The 21,174-nt window shown below is 45.5% G+C and overlaps 1 protein-coding gene and 1 non-coding gene across 2 annotated transcripts in view; both read right to left on the bottom strand.

Annotated features, from left to right (window-relative positions):
- Positions 1-14,156, bottom strand: part of ELK3 (ETS transcription factor ELK3) — a 73,367-nt gene extending 59,211 nt beyond the window's left edge. Inside the window, exon 1 of the mRNA XM_049782834.1 lies at positions 13,822-14,156. The gene's annotated coding sequence lies outside the window, so the exon portion shown is untranslated. The remainder of the gene's footprint in view (positions 1-13,821) is intronic.
- On the bottom strand, positions 10,714-10,817 carry LOC126023549 (U6 spliceosomal RNA). The gene has a single exon (XR_007500664.1). It is a non-coding gene; the product is annotated as a U6 spliceosomal RNA (small nuclear RNA).
- Positions 14,157-21,174: the final 7,018 nt, after the last annotated feature.

Below are 21,174 nucleotides of genomic sequence, written 5' to 3'. Positions count from 1 at the left end.
ACTTCCGTAGAGCAGAATGAAAGGTCCCTTCTTCCACTGTGTGTGCACAGCACGAGAGGCCAATCCCCCCACCCCGCGCTTATCAGCACTCATGGGAAAGTCACCTTTCCTCCGGTCAAGGTCCATCCACTGACCCCGCTTTCTCAGCAGCTGGCCATGGAAATGGAGGTGACCACACACGTGCAGGGTGTGAGAGGCAAGCTGATAACAGAGCATGTGGGTGTGAATAATCTACAAGCAGTCAATAACATTTTATGCTTTGCCATCTTTTAAAATGTGGGAGATCCTGGCAAGATCAAGATCAAAAATGGATACCTCTGACGATTCATCTGCAGTCAAGTCACCTGACTACACATTGTTGCTGCAGAAAAAGCTGAGTTAATGGTGTTTGCAATGTAGTCTTTAGAGATTGAGAAGAGCATAGGCATTTCACAGGGGTAGGGCCTAAAAAACCCATTTCTTTACTGTGTCCAGAGACAGTGCATCACTGGCTATTTTGCTTTCCTTTGGTGCTGTCCTTAGCTAAAGTCTTTTTTGCAAAGTAGGCATAAATGTTCACACAAATCTGGTATGATAATATATTCACTCTGGGAAGAGATCAGAAAAGCAATGACTGTGCAGCCTTCTCAGGCTCATCACCTGCTCATGTGGTGGCCATCTGGGGGAATGTGGCTGCATCTAAAGGCATGAAGGTTGCTTGATTCTCCACGGGTCTGAGGAAGGCAGACTATAGAGAACAATGATGGAGCCAGACACAAAATATTCTAAATGTACTGTGTGTGTGTGTGTGTGTGTGTGTGTGTGTGTGTGAGAGAGAGAGAGAGAGAGAGAGAGAGAGAGAGAGAGAGAGAGAGAGAGAGAGAGAAGAGAGAGAGGAAAGAAAGAAAGAAAGAAAGAAAGAAAGAAAGAAAGAAAGAAAGAAAGAAAGAAAGAAAGAAAGAAAGAAAGAAAGAAAAGAAAGAAAGAAAAAGAAAGAAAGAAAGAAAGAAAGAAAAAAGAGAAAGAAAGAAAAGAAAGAAAGAAAAGAAAGAAAGAAAGAAAGAAAGAAAGAAAGAAAGAAAGAAAGAAAGAAAGAAAGAAAGAAAGAAAGAAAGAAAGAAAGAAAGAAAGAAAGAAAGAAAGAAAGAAAGAAAGAAAGAAAGAAAGAGAGGAGATAGAGGAGACAGGGCCTACACATCCAGGAACTGAGCATGAGTTCTACACTCAACCCAGTTTCTTCTAAATTTAAAGATTTTTTTTTCATAAAGTTCCTTTCTAACAAAAATAAAATGATACCAAGGTGAGAGACTCAAGCAAAATATCTCATTTTGCACTGAGCATCTAGCATAAGGTCGAGCCTGAGGTAGAAAAACTACTCTGTGGAACACACTTAAAAATACCTCAGTGTTCCTGTCAAATTGGATAAATACTAAGATAAGTACTGCAAGAACTAAGTGAGGGGATTTCTAAGCCTGTCTTCTCCTGGTGTCTCATACTTCACATCTGCTTCTCAATGAATCATCATGTGCATCAATTAAAAGTATACAAGAAAGGGGCATTCACAGGATCCCTGCAGTGCACGGTGATTCCTTCCACCAGGCATCCAAGAGCAGTGAAGAGAATGGCTGCTGTGAGCATCAGCTTCAAGTGCAGGTTCCCACTAGGTGCTCCTCTGGCCCTTTCATGAACCTGCCATCCACCAGCTCACTTTGGCACTCATGTTACACACGATTTGTGTGTAACTGTGTGTTACATGTGTGTATCTGCCTCTTCCAATAACTGTTCAACCTGAGCATATCAGCATCCAGCAAACAAGCCAGTTCCTGCTCTCATTGCCCTTGTAACTGAAACATCCCTCTCTCTATTTTAATCATCTGATTAATCTTTCTAATCTTCCAGATCAGCATTTTAAAGCTGCCAGTTTCCTAAAGACAAATTAGTAGGTCTTAATAGCTTGCTTTTTCTTTCTTTTTTTTTTTTAAAGGCAGAGGAAGTGGCAAAATAGGGGGTGTATTAGGGTAGGTTAAAGACCTTGTGGTTGGACCCTGATTTAAATCAAAGTGGGGCAGCCTCCTCCTTGGAATATCCCCTACTCCCAGCATTCAAGGCCTGGGACAGGAGCAATTTCTTATGATTCAAGATCTCTGATCAAACTTTTGTCTTATGAACTTTATTTTGCAAGACAACGTTAACACCTTCAAAGGGGTTATCTTTGTCCCAGAATCACAGACACAGCATTTGGAATCAAGGGCTCAAGCCACTCCAAATGAATAAGGCAAAGGCAGGGAAAAGAGAGTAATGAATTGCACCAGCCTTCTGCTTTGGCCTCAGTGAACAAAGAACTAATCAGAGTAGTGATGGTGGTAATAAATGGGCCTTCGGTGCTCTCCCCATCCCCAGCCATGATTAGATGCTCAGCAGAGAGATGATCATTGAGGCCTACCTGCGCTTTCATCACTTCCTATACTGATGAGAAAGCCACCTGGAACATTTGGAGCTCTCTGGACCAAATGAGTATTCAGGACTTGGGAAACAGCAGGGACATTCACAAAAGCAAGTTCTCCAGAGATATGTATAAATTCTTGATTCCAGAGGATTTCAACAAGCAATATCATTCAAGAAGATTGAGATGCTGCATCTCAAGTCTTACAAACACTCAATCTCTCCTTTCTAGGATCACCACAGAGCTGGCTAGAATTTCAGGAATTGCATCACTCACAAAATTATCTTCTAAAATTTCAAGTTCTCTATGCTTTTTCACAATACAGCAGTGATTCTCGGGAATGGAGAAGCTTAACAACCTTCCCTGATGCTGCCCTTCCTTGCAGAAAGCCAGGATGCAGGATCTTGCCTAAAATGGATGATGGAGAGCAAGGGGAGTTCTCTGAGGTCGCGTACTAAAGTCCTGCTCTCTTGGACACAGTCTCTGGGCCTAGGGAGGCAGGTACAGTCACACCTGCACCAGCATCTACCAACAGCTCTGGTCTACACATTAGCCTCAACAGGCAAACCTCCCAAACTTTGATAACATTTTTAGTTTGAACTGCCTAAATGAACCAGATTGCATGTTCCTAACAATATCTATTGCTCCTTTTCTTACTTTGAACCTTCTTACTTTCATCCATTAAAAGATAATAGTGTGCAGGTACAAAGTGAAGATTTCTAAAACTGATTCCCTAGAGAGAATTCCTGGAGTTACCCAGGAACATTGCAGGAAGAAATTCCAGGACTTATTTTGTAATTCTGGTTGTGATGGTGGTAGCTGTTGTTTTCAGAGATCTTCCTTGATCTTTAAGTGCAAAGAGAAAAAAGCTGCTTCAACATACTCTCTGGTAAATCAACACTGGACAATTAACAACTGAAATTAAGAGCAGATCTTTCCCTCCACTCCCCTCTAAACAACTTAAATAAGTATTCAGCTTCTCATAATAACACACAGCCTCTTATTCTAAATCCCAATCACAAATGCTACTTATTCATTACCAAAACTTTAAGGTAAAAGCTACACCACACTAGTGGTGTGTGTGTAAATGATGGACTTTAATGTTTCGCTAAGAAAACTACAGACCCGGGCCCGGAGAGATAGCACAGCGGCGTTTGCCTTGCAAGCAGCCGATCCAGGACCAAAGGTGGTTGGTTCGAATCCCCATGTCTCATATGGTCCCCCATGCCTGCCAGGAGCTATTTCTGAGCAGACAGCCAGGAGTAACCCCTGAGCACGGCCGGGTGTGGCCCAAAATACAAAACAAACAAACAAACAAAAGAAAACTACAGACCCCAATCCAGGAACTATGAAAATTGTCCCACTGAATTCTTGATAAAGGACTGATGAAGAGTATTGGAGAATGATTAATTTAGCATGGTAAGAACCAGATTTTGGCTTTCTTCCAAGAAGCACTATGCCATGACTGGCCTGTTAACTGACCGTCCTCCATACAACACTGATACCAACAACAAAGCTTGGAGTCGTTCCTCTCAGATATTAACAAAGTTGGTGTCTACAGATCTAACTTTCTTGCAAAACTAAAAGCTGAAAAGTTCTGGGTAAAGATGCCTCCTCTAATACAGAATCTTGTTAGTTTCCTTTAATGGATTAATAACTAAGAGTTTGCCTTTATTAACCCAAATAAGTGTCTAGGAAAATGGTTTATAAGTAACAACCAAGTGTTTTTACCAAAAGCAGTGGAAAAATGGGGTGGAAGACATTATGGTTTTTTAATTCAGTATTAAGTGCATAGATTAAAACAACCACAAAAGAAGTAGGCCCAAAGGGGCCTTCCAGAGGAAGTGCTGGACTGATGTGCAAGGTTCCCTAGTGCACATAGATGTGGGCTTCCCTCATGCTCTGCACCCAGTTCAGTCACGAGTCTGGAAGTGACTGCCAAGAATGAGGATTATGGTGCTATCAATCTACTTGATTCCCAAGCCAAGGGTCAAGCAGTATGAATGAAGGAAGGCACCATCCCTATCTCCCCCAGCAATATGAGAAACCTCAAATCACCTGCCTTTATTGCGTAAAAAGCTGACCAAGGAGAACTCAGGTCACAAGAAACCTGTGGTTATGTCGGCCAGAGCTGTGAAAGCCAGAGGATAGTGTGGAAGAGCAAGGGGCACCAGGACAGGAAGGAAGGCAAGAATGGCTGGATTGTGCTTGTACCTACAAACTAGCACAAAGTGGGAGCCATCACTGGGAGCAAAGTCTAAGGAAGAAAATCCTCAAAGACAAGCAACTGGAAGAAGAAACCTATAGGTCAAAGGGCTAACAGCACTCCAGGACTGGCTGTCTGAACTGTAGCCTACTACAGAGATTAAGGATTTTTCTCGAACATCCAGAGAAAACAAATTCTTAGAATTTGAAAGCAGAAATGAGGTGAAGAAGATGGAGGATTGACAGAAAGGACCAGATAGTGCATGATGAAGATGGAGGTGATGGGCATGGTGTGGTGACAGTGATCTCCAACAATTGTATCACCACTGTGCAAACTACTGTGACCAAAATTTTGTTTTGTTTCCGTTTGGAGAACATACCCAGCAGTGCTCAGAGCTTACTCTTGACTGTGTTCAGTCAGGGGTCAACTCTTGGCTGGCTCAGGGAAACATCTGGGGTACCAGGTATGAGACCTAGGGGTTAGTTACATGTATGGCAAGTACCTTCCTCACTGTTTTCTCTCTCTCTCTCTGGCCCCCACTAAGAGATTCTGTGCCAAGGAGTCAGGACCACTGACTGTTCTAGCAAAAAGACTGTTCTAGCAAAGAGATGGTGAAAAAATAGATGGGGGAAGAGCAAGTGTAAGGCACCAGGAGCATCAGAAAAGGAGAGGTAACATTTTCCAAGACTCTCAGAAACAAGAGGTGGGAAGTGGGTTCGGGTTATCAGAATCTTTGTGGGGCCAACTGGAACCCATACCAGAGACACAGTCCATGGTGTTCCCAAGACTAAGAGAACTGTGAGTTCCTACAAGAGTAGGGCTCATCATAAAACTCAAAAGCGAAGCAAAGGAAACCCCTTGGAGATTTTGTATTCAATAAAGGACATCAAAAGAGATCAAAGTAGCACATATGGGAACCCCTTTCCCCAAAGCAAGAGTCCTTTGTCTAAGCTGCTATCTGTGTAAAAGCTGGCAGTCTGGAATATCTGCAAAAAGTTCACTTTCCAGGGATGGAGTTAATACAAAAGAGGGTAGGACATTTGCCTTGCATATGGCAGACCCAGGTTCAATCCCAGCACTCCATATTATCACCTGAAGCCCTGCCAGGAGTGATTCCTAAATACAAAGCCACAAGTAACCTAAGTATACAGAATATCACTAGTTGTGGCCCCCAATCAGGTTTACTTTTTACTTTCTCCATTCTTAGCAGAATCCAAGTTCCTCATCCACCCCATCCCACCCTCATCCCCCCAAAGCAATACAACAGGATTTGTGTTTTGATAGGATTGTCCCAGTCTCTTGACTTCACTTTATTACACTTTGAGGGAAAATGAGGCCCAGGATGATTAAAGTGATATTTTCACAACAGAGTAAGTTTTAAGAAAATCCATTTTTTTTTTTCTAACATTACTATGTTAGTTTTGGTTTATATGATACTAAATTACAAATATTTCCTCTGTGATTCTTTTTTTTTTTTTTTTTTTTGGTTTTTGGGCCACACCCGGCATTGCTCAGAGGTTACTCCTGGCTGTCTGCTCAGAAATAGCTCCTGGCAGGCACGGGGGACCATATGGGACACCGGGATTCGAACCAACCACCTTTGGTCCTGGATTGGCTGCCTGCAAGGCAAATGCCGCTGTGCTATCTCTCCGGGCCCTGTGATTCATTTTTTAACCAAGCAGATTAAATAAACTGCAGTATCTTTTTATTTTATTTTATTGAAACCACTGTGATTTACAAAGCCTTTCATTGTTGAATTTCAGATATATGAGTCAGGGCATTCCCACCACCAGTGTCAACCTCCCTCTACAAATGAACTCAGAGTGCATCCTATACCACCACCCTCTGCCTCTGGCCTGCCAATATAACAGGTCCATTTAAGTTTAGAATGTTAACGTTTAGGTCCAACTGCAGTGTCTTACCAAGGTAATCTACAAGGTAGAATCATGAAATGGCCATAATGGAATTCAACAGTCAGAGAACATCTTGGAGAGATAAAAAATCTTTTCTATTTGGATACTAGGGGAGGGTTTTGGGGTTAACAGATGAAAGATACATTAACATTTAGGATCTACCTGTGCAGTTACATGTAAGCAGATTATATCTCAAATTAAAAATAAAACCCACCAACAGTCTTAAATTCTTTTTATTTGTTCGGTTTATTTGGGGGAGTGGCACGCCCGAAGATGCTCAGGGATTACTACTGGCTATACTCAGAAATTGCTCCTGGCTTAAGAGACCATATGGGATGGCAGGGGATTGAACCGTGGTCAGTCCTAGGTTTGCACATGCAAGACGCCCTACCCCTGCACCACTGCTCTGGCCCAGTCTTAGATTCTTTATTCCATCACTTGGAGTTAAGGACTTAACCTACCAAAAGACCAAATACATTAGCAAAGTGCGTTTAATAAACTACTCCAGATTCCCATATTTACACTTAGTAAACTAGACATTGTTTTCAATATGATCACTTTAAAAACACTTCCTATGCTCTGGAGTCCAATATCCATTTTTAAAACAAATGTAGAAGTTAGATTACATTAGTATAACTATCATCATAATTATTTAAAAAATCAAAATGGGGCACTTACATGTCTGAAACTCATGGGTTTGATATCCCAGCATCATGAATATGTGTGTGTGTGTGTGTGTGTGTGTGTGTGTGTGTGTGTGTGTATCTCAGACCATTCAGTTGATAAAATAATCCTATTTAATTCTGGAATGATTTAATAATACTTTTAAGGAAATGTAAGTTTATGTGTGTGTGTGTGTGTGTGTGTGTGTGTGTGTGTGTGTGTGTGTGTGTGTGTGTATGTAAAACAGTCCCTGAATTCATACTCAGTAGTAATTCAAACCAAAATACAATGTATTGAAAAGACCAGTTAAGGGCCCGGAGAGATAGCACAGCGGCGTTTGCCTTGCAAGCAGCCAACCCAGGACCTAAGGTGGTTCGTTCGAATCCCGGTGTCCCATGTGGTCCCCCGTGCCTGCCAGGAGCTATTTCTGAGCAGATAGCCAGGAGAAACCCCTGAGCACAGCACAGTTTTGTGGTCCAAAAACCAAAAAAAAAAAAAAAAAAAAAAAAAAGACCAGTTCAAATTTTATCTTAAAATGGTTTATATAGGGGCCAGAGCGATAGCACAGTGGTAAGGCGTTTGCCTTGCAAGTGGCCAACACAGGATGGACCCTGGTTCGAATCCCAGCATCCCATATAGCCCCCCTGAGCCTTCCAGGACCGACTTCTGAGTGCAAAGCCAGGAGTAACCCCTGAGCGCCGTGGGGTGTGACCCTCCTAAAAAAAAAAAAAAAAACAGCTGATATATATGTACGTTTCCAATAATAGAAAGTTCATTTTTATTTTGGTTGAGGTAAGGAATTATGCTAAATCATATTTCAGCAAGAAAGGATGAGTTAAAAGACCATTGTGAAGGGCCCGGAGAGATAGCACAGCGACGTTTGCCTTGCAAGCAGCTGATCCAGGACCAAAGGTGGTTGGTTCGAATCCCGGTGTCCCATATGGTCCCCCGTGCCTGCCAGGAGCTATTTCTGAGCAGACAGCCAGGAATAACTCCTGAGCACCACCGGGTGTGGCCCAAAAAAAAAAAAAGACCATTGTGAAGGCTTTGAGGGTTGAAGATAATTCACAAAGGATCACTCTTCAATCCCTGTTCTCACTTGCTTATCTTTATGTTTCTTTGACTATTTCCACTCTGGAGAAGCCCATTTTCTGTTCTGTCTTTTTTTTTTTTTTTTTGGTTTTTGGGCCACACCCGTTTGACGCTCAGGGGTTAGTCCTGCCAATGTGCTCAGAAATCGCCCCTGGCTTGGGGGGACCATATGGGACGCCGGGGATCGAACCGCGGTTCCTTGGCTAGCTCTTGAAGGCAGACACCTTACCTCTAGCGCCACCTTCCCAGCCCCTTCTGTTCTGTCTTGAACAGAGATTTCTTCCTTTCTCTCACCTTACATCTTTCTAAAAAAAAAAAAGTCTCAATAAAAACTATCACACACACACACACACACACACACACACACACACACACACACACACAATGGTAAGTTAAACAGGGACCAGAGACACAGTACAGTAGGACGGTGCTTGCCATGCATGCAGCCAATCCAGGTTCAATCCCCAGTGACTCTATAGAGTCAGATATAAGGTTTGAGCACCAACAGGAATAGTCTAATCCAAAAACAAAAGTAAGAAGAAAAAAACGGTCAAAAGGTAAACATGCGGGGCCGGAGAGATAGCATGGAGGTAAGGCGTTTGCCTTTCATACAGAAGGTCATCGGTTCAAATCCCGGCGTCCCATATGGTCCCCTGTGCCTGCCAGGAGCAATTTCTGAGCATGGAGCCAGGAGTAACCCCTGAGCACAGCCGAGTGTGACCCAAAACACACACACACACACACACACACACACACAAAGGTAAACATGCTACATATACACACAGAGATAACTCATTAGACTGGAGTATATAGCAGTCTTGAGTTGAAAGTCAACTGAAACCTCCGATTTTAAAGTCTGGAAACTCTGCCTATATGAAATAAAAACGGTAATAAATCACTAATTGTCAAAATGAGCAAGAGGGCATCTGCCTCTCTCGTCCTTAGCTATTTTCAAGGTGTATTTTTGGTTTAACAAGTTTCTCTCTTTTTCATCACTCCACATTCTATTTTGATGTATAGTTCCCTGGACTTCCTGTTACTACATCTTGATATTCTACTGCAAATCATGACTCATTCTTAAGTCATAGAGAAACTCATCAAAATCCCAGATTTCATAGCAGACATGAATTCAGTCTTTCAAGAGGACAGCATTCTTAGAACATTACTTAGCACTAGGGAGACAAAAACACTGAATAAGACCATGTAGAAATTATGTCAATCTAGTGTGGACCCAACACATTTATTAGACTAATAAATACAAGCTCTGTGTGTGGCGAATTCAGTCACTAGGACCGGTAGTAATTAAATTGTGCTACAGGAGATGGTAAATGACAGTAACACACAGAAAGTCTATAGTATGCTTCCAATTAAAAACTCGGTGTCATGTGTATGTATGTTTGTGTATACATACACATTTGCATCTTTAAAACCCAGAAAAATCTACACTAAATCATTCACAGTAGGATTAGGAGAGAAATCTTTCCCTTTGCGGTTTTCAGAATCAATCCTAAAAGGTAGCACACATTATTAGTGTCTTTTGTCACAGAGATAAAATGGAAGATACTGTGATGCCAGTGTTCTTTCAAATATGTTAAAATCCAATGTACAAAAACAAAGAATATAAAGACTAAAATTTTTGGCTCGAAAAACAGAGAAAAGTAAAGGATCACTGGCTCAAATGGTCATGTCATTGGCGTGGATTTGGGGGGTACAATCTTTGGGAAGGGAGACACTAACTGCCTGCAGCCAGGGGTCAGCCAGGAGGGCCAGAGAACCCATTTCTTATAGAGTTTAATGGAGGAACCCTTAGTCTGAAAACAAAGTATACAGGGTCCTACTCAGCCTCTAGGGCTGGAAAACAGCAAAGCTATTTTTTGGAAGTAGTAACTCACCATCAGCAAAAAGACCTACTCCAGCAAGTCCCATCCTTGAATTATTTTTGAGTTAGTGTTTTTGCTTGTCAATAGGTAAATATTTTGAGCTGATATAGTATTGTTACTTTCCACAGCACCCTACTGCGTTTTTTAAAAATCGGATGTACATAAATATAATTACATAGCATCAAACACACAAAACTCTGATAGCTAAAAGAGGCATATTTTTATTCATATACGCTACCTGGAAGTCTTTTAAAACCAGTTTCAGGAAAAGATTCAAGTTCCCCAAAGTTATTATAAATATAAATTTCAATACATGATCTCAGAGTAACATTTACTAGATATTAGTTTTGAAACATTAATTTTTTAAAAATAAGAAAAATAGTCTTTTCTCATAAATGCCCCATAAATTTTAAAATTTAAATGAGGCTGGCAAAATAAAAGTCACCGCTCTCCCACCTGGGATACAGCCATTATGGTATAATAAAACATAAGCAGAAACAGAGCAAAGGTTTTTTTTTTTTTGTTTTTGTTTTTTTTTAAAATATGGAACGCTTCACGAATTTGCGTGTCATCCTTGCGCAGGGGCCATGCTAATCTCTGTATCGTTCCAATTTTAGTATATGTGCTGCCGAAGCGAGCACCAAAGCAAAGGTTTAACTTGGTACACAAGGATATGTACCACGACAACACCATCATTTGCACATCATTCTACTGCAACTGGTTGACCCCAAAGAAAGAAAATGCATGTACTGTATTATACATGTGGCAGAAAATGTAGGGCATTTGAAAACCCATGTGCTGAATAAATGCACCTAAAAGAACTGTCATCACCACTGTTGATATAAGAAGTTTCTTGGTCTGGGCACTGCAGACATTTTGGAAAATTTCGAGAGGGCAGGGGCTATCCTTGGGAGTTTGTTTAGACAACATACCAGGCTTCCAACCTCTAGATACCAACAGCGCCCCCTATAGTTACATCAAAACTGTCAAAAATCCCTTGGAAAGCAAGCAGGGCTAGAAATGAATCTGTCATCTACAGTCAAATAATCCTAAAGAAAATGCTCATTACCTCCTTTTTCTGAAAGTAATGCTGGCCTGAGAAAAGACAGCAGCCATTTTCTGTTCTGAAGGGAGGCTCACAGAGCACATCTCGCTCTTCTGTTTCCTATAAAGTTTGCTCTCCTACGTAGAGCTTTCAAGGCAACAATTTATTGAGCATCTAGCCAGTGCCAGACACAGCATGAGGGACGTTCTGTCCTTGTGTCCACTGACCCACTGCCCCCATGGGCTGTTTTTAGGACATGCCCTGCCACCATATAAGAAATGCCCGAGACCTTAAGAAAATGAGAAGTCTTTGTCAATGCAGGCAGCGTTCCAGAGTTCCAGACCCAAGCGGGTCCTTTCAAATGCTGGCTCCTTTTTAGCAACGCTACACATGTCCAACATTTAAAGATGTCAGGGGAGGGGGAAGGGCAGCCCCCCAGGTTGTGGTTATATTTGGCATAGAGAGACCTGGAGGAATTTTTGTAGGCAGGATCCTTACTGAAAACTAAAAACACTAAAAAAAAAAAAAAAAAAAAAAAACTAAAAACTTCTTAACTGTCTGACCCCAAGTCTCTTAAGACAATTGATGTAAAACTGTAAAATGCCCATAAATCAAATCTCTTCAGTGACCTTCCCTCCCCAAAATCTGTGCATCCAGGGTGGAGAAAAGCATCCCAGGGTGCTTTGTCGGAAGACTGGGGGAAGCAAGGTTCAGAGATGCCTTGGAGAACACTAAGCTATAGGCTTAGGACCAGGCTAAGGACCAGGCTTGGTCTCTCAAGTCCCAGCCCCACCTCTAGCCCCACACCCTGTTGCTTCTCAACAAAGTCCGAGGCAGAGACCTGGGGAGATGCGATGGGTGGGAGCACAGAAATGTGTTGTACGCCTGTTACATGCATATGCACACACACTGGTTCTTCCCCCTCGACCCAAGCCAAGCCAAGCCTATAAATGTGCAATGCAAAAATGGCAAAGCAACGTCGCGGTTCTTCGCTAGGCTGCCACTGCAAGGGAAGCAGGGCTTCTTAATGCCCCTCTAAGTAAATAAAGCCGTAACTTGTCTCCCCCTCCTGCAGCCGACGCAGTACAAAACCCCTCCTGTGCAGAGCAGCGGAAACTCCTAATGAGATTAAGTTGGTGTGTGCAGACATTACTTAGCAATGACTAAAGGGGCTCTCTCTCTTTCTCTCCCCCTCGCTCTTCTCTCCCTCTCTCTCGTTCTTCTCTGTCTCTGTCTGTTCTCTCTGTCTCTGTCTGTCTGTCTGTCTGTATCTCTCTGTGTCTGTCTCTCTCTCTCTCCCCTCTCTCTCTCTTCCCTCTCCCTCTCTTCTTTCTCTCTCCCTCCTCTCTCTCTCCTGCAGCGCCCAATGGAAACTTCAAGGAACTTTTTCCCCCTGAAGCAGCAGAATCCCTTTACCCCTCTCTCCAGCCAGCTCCAAAAACAACTCAGCTTCCCCCGCCCCTCCTCCCCGGCTTGGGGTGCAAAGCGAAAGGGAGGAAAGGAGGTGTCGTTAAAGACCCACCAAGAGCTCTCTCCAAAGGCGAGAGGGTGGGAGGGGGCGGCAGGGGGGCCGGGGAACCCCTCGAAGACGACAAAGGAAACTGCGAAAGGCACGGAGGCAGAAACCTGCGAAGGAGCGGACCACAGTTTCTTTGTGCGCTTCTCCAGTGAGTCATTTTCAAGATGCTGCCAGTTTCAAAGCGGAAGCGCATGGCAATTAGTCTTGCAGTTTCCAGACAAGCCAGAAACTCTCCCGACGCTCGTTTTTTTCCCCTTCTAAAAAGCCCCTTTTGCAGTTTCTGAAATAACACTTTTTGCTCCCCCGACGCCCCCTCACACACACACACCCGCGCCTCACTGCAGCTTGTCCTCTAGAGGAGTCGATCCAGAAAAAAAGACCCAACCCCAAAGAGACCTTTTTCTCTTTCCTTTCCTTTTATTTTATGGGGGGGGGGGCTTGCTCCCTTCCACCCTCCAGAAGGTTCGTCCCCCCCCCCTCCCAGCCTTCCTAAAAGAATTACAGTAGCAAAGCAAGCCCACAGCTGGACGCTGCAGAGGCCCTTCCCAAAAAAAGAGCCGCGGGGCGCCCAGCTCCTGTCCCCAAACCTCGCGTCCAAGAACGACGACACCGGGTCCTCCAAGCCCCGCGGGGCACCGGTGACCCAGATGGGGGTTCACCTGCCCAGCGACGCCCTCCGCGCCCCGGGGGGACCCTCCCAGCTCCCACCGCCACTCCGAGGGGCGCCCCAGCCGGGCCCTCCAGTCTCCAGGCACCCCGCCCGCGCCCCTCCGGGGTCCCCAATAGTCGCCACCTCCCCCTTCACACCCACCGCGCCGCGTGCAGCCGCCCCCTCCTCGGAGCTGGCCCCAGGGCGGGTGCAGCGATGCCGGGGGACGCCGCAGCCCGAAGGAGCTCGGGGCGGGCGCATCAGCATCCCGCCTCGCACCCTCGGGGCTTACCGCCCAGCCCCCACCAGCCCCCCAAAAGGCTGGCGAGCCCGACCCCCAGACACCCACCCACCCACCCACGGATCCACGCACCCCCGGCAAAGTTTGCAACTGTCCGAGCAACAGGCAGCCAAGGCTTGCCACCAACCTACCCAGATGCGGGGGGACGCTCAAGATTCCTGCTGCAGGGGGGTTTCTAGGAGGAACCGGGCGAAAGCCCCCAACTTTCCATGCTGACAGGCGTCTGCAGACGGTCTGCGGCTCTTGTAATGAGATCCTGATTTCCCCCCGTTTTTTTTTTTTTCTTTCTCTCGCTCCTCTTTTTTTTTTTTTTTTTTCCTCCTGTGTGTGAGAGCAGGAAGTCGGAGCAGTCGGGCCGAGCCGGCTCACTTCCTTTCCTGCATTATTCCCCAGGCGGTGTGCAGTCTGTGTAAACAGGCTTTTCCGCCCCGCGCCCCGGCCGCGGCTGTGCGCCGGGGCCGCTGCCCGCCCGTCCCCGGCCCCGTCCTCCCCGGCCCGCGCATACTCGGCCGCTGAGCCCGCGCGCTCCCCGCACCGCGCCGCGCCGCGCCGCGCCGTCCCCGCGCGCCCCGCTTCCTGCTCGGCCACCCCGGGGAGGAGCCACTCCGCGCGGCCACGGCCCCTCCCCGCCCGGCCAGGCGTAGGGGGGACCCGGGGAGGAGGGGAGCACGGAGGACGGGGACGGGGCCGACTCCCCCGCCCCCCATCACCACCCCACCCCCGGGCCTGGCGTGGGTCACAGTCGCCGCGCCGGGCCCCATCAGGGGTGGTCGTGTCTGGCCTGGCCTGGCCTGGTGGGCCTGAGGGCTGGGAGGGAGGGAGGGAGGGAGGGAGGGAGGGAGGGAGGCCCCAAATGGGAAGGTTGCTCAACTTTTTACTCAGCTTTTTTTTTTTTTTTTTTTTTTTTTTTTGCGTCAGCTGGGATGGAGGAGTTGGATGCGCAGGGGAGTTTTTCAGGGTGTTGGGGTGACCCAGGCAGGGAGCTGCTTTCTGGTTGGGTGGGGGGTATGAGGTCTTGGGAGGGATGAGATGTGGCTTGTGCAGTCGGAGAGAGATGGAGTTTCCATCTGGGATTCTTGTGGAAAACCAGACTCAGACTTAGTTAGGGGCCCACTTCGGGGAAGAGGATGGATGAAGAACGGGGTTCAGGATGCTCTGGGGGAAGAGTCCCGTTTGGCTGTTCGCTGGGTCCGAAATCGGGTGCTAATCCGCCCTCCCCGCTTGTCCTGAAGCTGGAGGTGAACCCGTCAAGGGCTTTGGGGACTAGCTTCTCGCTCCAGAGACCTCCCCAAGTCTTCCCTAGGGAGGTTGCAAGCAAGGCTGGGATCCCTTCTCTGCTCACTCCTTGAGGCTGAGAGGAGAGAGGTGGGGGGGGGGGGGGCGTGTTTGTAACTAATCTCAGCCCCCAGCCCAACTCAAGAGTTCACCTAGAACCTTCCAGCTCCACACCTTCTCCTCTGTAGCCCTATACTCCATCCCTCCAGGCTAGATCCCAGCCCTGACTGCGGAATATTTTGAAAACCTTTGCTGCTTTTTAAACACACACAACACAAACCACATGAACCAATTAAGTCTGATTCCCTGGGGCAGGACATGCCATGCGGCTTCTTCTGCTTGCCCCTCCACTGCATTTCCTTCTTCTGCCATCTTTCCCAAAGGTAATTAGTTTACAAACCTCCGGTTCAAACAATGGCTTCCAAAGGGCAGGCAAGTGTGACGTCCCCTACTAGCTGGCCCCCAACTCTGGGTTGCCTCCCAAGAGCTCCTAGCTCTGAGGACATTTCAGTTGGCACCACAGGCTTTCTGTTGGAAGGATAGCTCACTGAGAGGCTGAGCGGTGCAAAGAATGCGGGTGTGGGAGAAGGTGGCAAGGGAGCAGGCCTGGGTCCTGGGCGGCTGTTTATCAGCACCTGATTCTTCACAGCTAGTTTTCCACTTTACAGAGTGTCATTTTAATCCCTAGCCGGATTTCCCTTGTCACTCAGCAAAGTTCACCAGTGTCCCCAGGATAGGCTGAAGAATATAAACGTAAAATCTCACAATACAGTGTTAAGAACTCTAGGCTGCTATTTGGGGGGGGGGGGGGGTGTCACACCTGGCAGTGCTCACTCAAGGATTACTCCTTGCTCCTAGCAAGCTAGGACTATATGGGATGCCAGGATTCGAACCTGGGTCTGTCCTGTGTTGGCCGCGTAAAAGGCAAATGCCTTACAGATGTGCTGTCGCTCAGGCCCCGCTAGGTTGCTTTTTTTAAAGAATGCTTTTTATTTAAAGTTGAGCTTAAGTATATTACAAGCTTCTGATTCGTGTGCTTTTGATTTTATTTTCACATCCAAATCTTTGGTGAACCCTCCATTTAAAGGAGCAAAGGAGCATGTGAGCTTTGCCCCCGGTTTGTCGGAAGCACCATCTCTGAAGAACTCTTGAAACTCCTGCCTGTGGCCATAGTTTCCAGGAAAGTGTGAAGACTTATTTAGTTTTTCTGATGCATTTTGTGTGGAAGGGCCACATCCAGCAGTGCTCAGGGCTTTCTTCCGGCTCTATTCTCAGGGGTCCCTTAAGGCTGTGCTCAAGGACTATATATGGTTTCAGGAATTTAACTGGGTTCAGTTTATGCAAGGCAAGTGCCTTCCCATTGTCTTGTCTGGCCTCAGTTTTTCAGGTATTTAAGTCATCCCAACCCAGGACTCCCAGTTCTCCATAGTTCTCCATAGGAATGAGAAATGAATTCAAATCTGACACTGCCCTTCCTGAAGGTCCAGGGAATAACTTTTAGGTGTTTCCATTTCTAGCCTTGGTATTCTAAGGGAAACATGTTCAAGGAAACTTGAGCTGCCTTGACAAATGCTGTAGATTCAATGGTTGAAGAAAAAAGACATTCAGAAGAAGACAATGTATTGGTCAGCTTTTGCTTAGAGTGTTATGTAACAAACAATCCCTCAATCACAAGCACATACTCCCTCAGGAGCTTCCAAGATTACAGGGGCTGTCTGGGTTAGGTCTACCTCTCATTTTTCTACTCTGGGTCCAGGGCTGAAGGGACAGATACAGCTTGGAACCTATGGTTCTCTAGGACAGCAGTGAGTACAGTAAAAGAGGACTCAGAATGACTCTTTTTTTTGTTTTGTTTTGTTTTTGAGTCACATGCGGTGGTGTTCAGGGGTTACTGCTGGCTATCTGCTCAGAAATAACTCCTGGCAGGCACAGGGGACCATATGGGACGCTGGGATTAGAACCAATCACCTTAGGTCCTGGATCAGCTGCTTGCAAGGCAAACACCGCTATGCTGTCTCTCCGGCCCCTCAGAATGACTCTTAACACCTCTATGGAACTAGCAAGTTCTCACTTCATTCACAATGTATTCAACAGTGCATTCAGTCAAGTGGGTCTGGGAAAAAGAAGGGGAAAGAAGAGGTAACTCAGAGCACATAGTACAGTGGGATGCCAGAAAAAAAACAAATGGTGCCTAAACAAAGACAGTGCTCTCATTTTTTTTTGTGTGTGTGTGTGTGGTTTTTGGATCACACCCGGCAGTGCTCAGGGGTTACTCCTGGCTCCATGCTCAGAAATTGCTCCTGGCAGGCACGGGGGACCATATGGGACGCCGGGATTTGAACCGATGACCTTCTGTATGAAAGGCAAACACCTTACTATGCTATCTTTCTGGCTCCTAATTTTTAACATTTCATAATGTCCCACAAAATGAGATGGTATAAAACGTTTAAAATATATTTAATTAGAAAATGTAAGAAAAGAAAATAAATTTTTAGAATATATCAAACTAAAATGCTCCAGAACATCACAGAACAAATAGTATTTGAAACTTAAGAATTGGAGGTAAAAAGTGACTTGTCATTACTTCTGTATGGGCAAGGGGTCGGGGTGCAAGCAGGGAGTACTGGTAAGAAAAACTCCAACCAGGTCAAGACTTCATGGAAAAGAAGGAATTTGGATCCAAGAATTTAGGGATCCTGACCCTCACCTAATTTGTTCTGGCTGGACGACCTCAACTAAGTGACTCACCCTCTCAGAGCCTGTACAAATACCAGTTCACTGATTTTTCCCCAGTGAACACAAATTTTACATGAAAACAACATGAATGGTGACTGTGATTCCAAAAGCCCAGGAATTTCATTTGCAGACTATGTTAAAAGACTTTCATAGACTTACAGGCAGACCCCTGTGGAGATGGTTCTCTCTTTAGGGGTAGGTCATTCAGAGGGGACATTAGAGAAACATCAGTTGGGACCATCTTCTTCCCCCTCAGACTGACCACCTATGGCCAGAGATTGGCAAACTGTAATCCACAGGGCCCACTGCTTTCCCCCCCACAACTTTCAAATGATGAGGAACTGGCATTTGCTTTTAAATTTTTTTTAATTGTGGTAAGAACTCATAGCATAAAAGTTACCATCCTCACCACTTTTAAGTAAACAGTATTTTAACTTAACCAATGTTAAGTATATTCACATTATTGTGCAACTCATCTCTGTTACTTTTTGTCTTGCAGAGCTGAAACCCTATGCCCCATAAGCTCAATGCCTTCTCACAACAGGGGCTAGCAGCTGCCATGCTATTTTCTCTTCTATAAACAGGACTGCATTGGATGTCTTATATCCATGGACTCAGCACTTACCTCTAGATGACTAGTTTGTCTCTTTGCAGCACATATGCGAAGCATATTCCTGTTTGTACCTGGTGACAGAATTTCCTGACTTTTTTGAAGCTGAATAATATTCCATTAATTGTACAGATCATATTGATTTAAATCTCTTCATCTGCAGATGGACAGTTGGGTTACTAACACCTCTAGACCATTGTGCAGAATAAGAATTTACAAATACAAAAAAAAATGAATTTACAGGTTTAAGTTGTTAAAAAAAAAAGCAAGCCAGAAGAAGATTTTGGCCAGGAACTGCAGCTCAGTCATAGAGCACAGGCACCCAGCCAAATTATTTTTGTTTTGGGGGTACATAAAAATGACCTTCATCTACTGCCCATGGATGAAGACATGGTAGGATACAGTCCCACCACTAATTTTCACATTGTCTAGAACTACTTCTGCATAATGATGTCAGAGGTGATCAGAGGTGGTGGATTCTCTAATGCTAAAGTGTCTAGAACTAAAGATATTTTTCTGCCTCATTACCAGAAAAGTTTGTCACTTCCTGTCCCAGGAAATTTGAGATTGAGAAGATTTGGTCCTGTGTGAGGGTTTAAATTTGCTTATTCTATTGGAGGGAGGCCACACCAAGAAGTACACAGGAGCTTGGCTCTGTACTCAAGGGTCACTCTTAGAAGTACTCATGGGATCATATGCAGTGCCAGTGATGAAACTGGGGCTGGCTACAGAGAATAAAGAGCTTTATACTCTATAGGTTCTCACTGGCCCCTTATCTAATTAGTTATTTCTTTACCAAACTTGCTCATTGTATTGTTCTTATATAAAGTGATGATCTTTCACTTTTGTTGGGGGAAGACCTCTGAAATATAGTGCTCAGGAGGCTCAAAGGTCCCACCAGTGATTCTTAGCCAACTGAGCAGGAGGTTCGAAGCAAGGGTTCTGGGGTCACTGAGACCACCTTGTGGCGGTGATCAGGAGCTCTAGAACTGTACATGGCTGTACACAGTGATTGAACCACATGTACACATGTAATGAACCACATGGTGCTGAGAATTGGACCAGGTTGGGTGCATATGTAGCATGTGCTATCACCAAAACTGTACTGTCTCTTCAACCTTTGGAAGCCATCTGCCTTAGACAAGACACTGGAACCTGGAGATTCTGGGTGCTGGGTTCCTGGAAGGGAAACCTAGTACCTTTGTAGAGGCCAGGGATGAGAAAACTGTAAGCTCAAGATGGCACACTAGGTGACCTTGGACAAGGTGCCTGGTGGCAGTGAAGCTCAGGCCAAGGTACAGCCATTGATACTGGTCTGGAGCAGCCATTTCTTGCACCCAGAGACCACAACCCAGGAGTGGGAATGAAACAGCAGTTCAGCCCCCCATAGATGCCATTTTGCCAAGTGGCAAAGTTCTTGCCCATTTTGTCACTCCAGCAAACAGCAAACAGGAGTCAGAAATATGGCCAGCGGCTACATACTTGAAGCACACATGCCCAGTCCCATGTGCCCATTGTCATTACCAGTGACAACCAATGCCTCAGCCTGTAGGTGTCTGCTTGTGTAAACTCCTAATTCAAAACATTCTTTAGAGATGGGTGGCCCTACACATAGCCCAATGACCTCGGATTCCTTCATGTTCAGAGAAGAAAGATCTCCAGGCACCTAATCTTCTAGTCTCTGAACACAGTCCTAGTTTGAGATCAGTGAGTGATGAGGTTGGGCCATATACCCTGATGCCAGCCCCAACTCCAACCCTAGTATAGCCTCTCAAGCTTCTATAATTTCTCCAGTCGAGGGTAGGGTGGGGAAAGAGGACACCAGGCAACTAGGCTTCAGGATTACCTTTCCTCTGTCACCTTGAAAAGGCAGCTTTAGTTTGGTTTTAATTGTGTTTTCTTTCTTGTTCCGGAGAAGGTTCATTCTCACATGTACAGCAGAATGCTTGTGTCTTTAACAAATGTTTTATCCAGGAAATTCATCTTCAAAGGAAGCCAACCAGCATGCCTCGTTAAGTTCCTTACATTTGCTCTTCTGCTCAGTTGGAGAAGCCTTTACCCTGTCTCAGCCCCCGAGATTGTCTTTCCAGACCTTCTCTGGTCTCGAAGGAGTCCTGAACCTTTGCGCCTGTCACTTCCAAGCTGCTGATTCAGATCAAAAGACTCAGGGCCTCACTAGGGAAATTTTGAGGAACAGGAATGTGTCTCCCAACTCCCCCATACAACCTCTCTTTTTACGAAGCTGTTGTCAATGTCTTCCTTGTCCTTTAGATTTGGCTCAAAGCCCACTTCCTCCAGAATTCAGTAGACAAACTATCTGGCCCATTTCTCCTGCACCCTCAATCTCAGAACATGTGGATTTAAATTCTGTATTTAGTTCCCTGGCACCTTATTTCTGTATATGTAATACCTGTCCCCTTCGACTGCCACCTTCAGGCTTCCAGTATTTGTTGATCCACTTAGGGATAATAAAGGAAATCCTACACAATAGTTTGTAAAGACTGATGTGCAGAACTGCCATTTCTCCTCAGATCACCAGGAGGTAGAGAAATGGATGAGATTGGTGAGACATTTTTTTTGTTTGTTTTTTGGGCCACACCCGGTAATGCTCAGGGGTTACTCCTGGCTATGTGCTCAGAAGTTGCTCCTGGCTTGGGGGACCATATGGGACACCGGGGGATAGAACCGCGGTCCGTCCAAGGCTAGCGCAGGCAAGGCAGGCACCTTACCTTTAGCACCACCGCCCGGCCCCTAGACATTAAGACTGATTCCAGGGGCTGGAGAGATTGCACAGCAATAGGGCTTTTGCCTTCCATACGCCAATACAGGAGAGACCTGGTTCAATTCCTGGCATCCCATACGG

Source organism: Suncus etruscus, chromosome 11 (assembly GCF_024139225.1).
Source record: "Suncus etruscus isolate mSunEtr1 chromosome 11, mSunEtr1.pri.cur, whole genome shotgun sequence".
In the NCBI taxonomy this organism is placed as follows: domain Eukaryota; kingdom Metazoa; phylum Chordata; class Mammalia; order Eulipotyphla; family Soricidae; genus Suncus; species Suncus etruscus.
The sequence above is the reverse complement of the archived record's forward strand: the minus strand, read 5'-3'. Positions and strand labels throughout refer to the sequence as shown.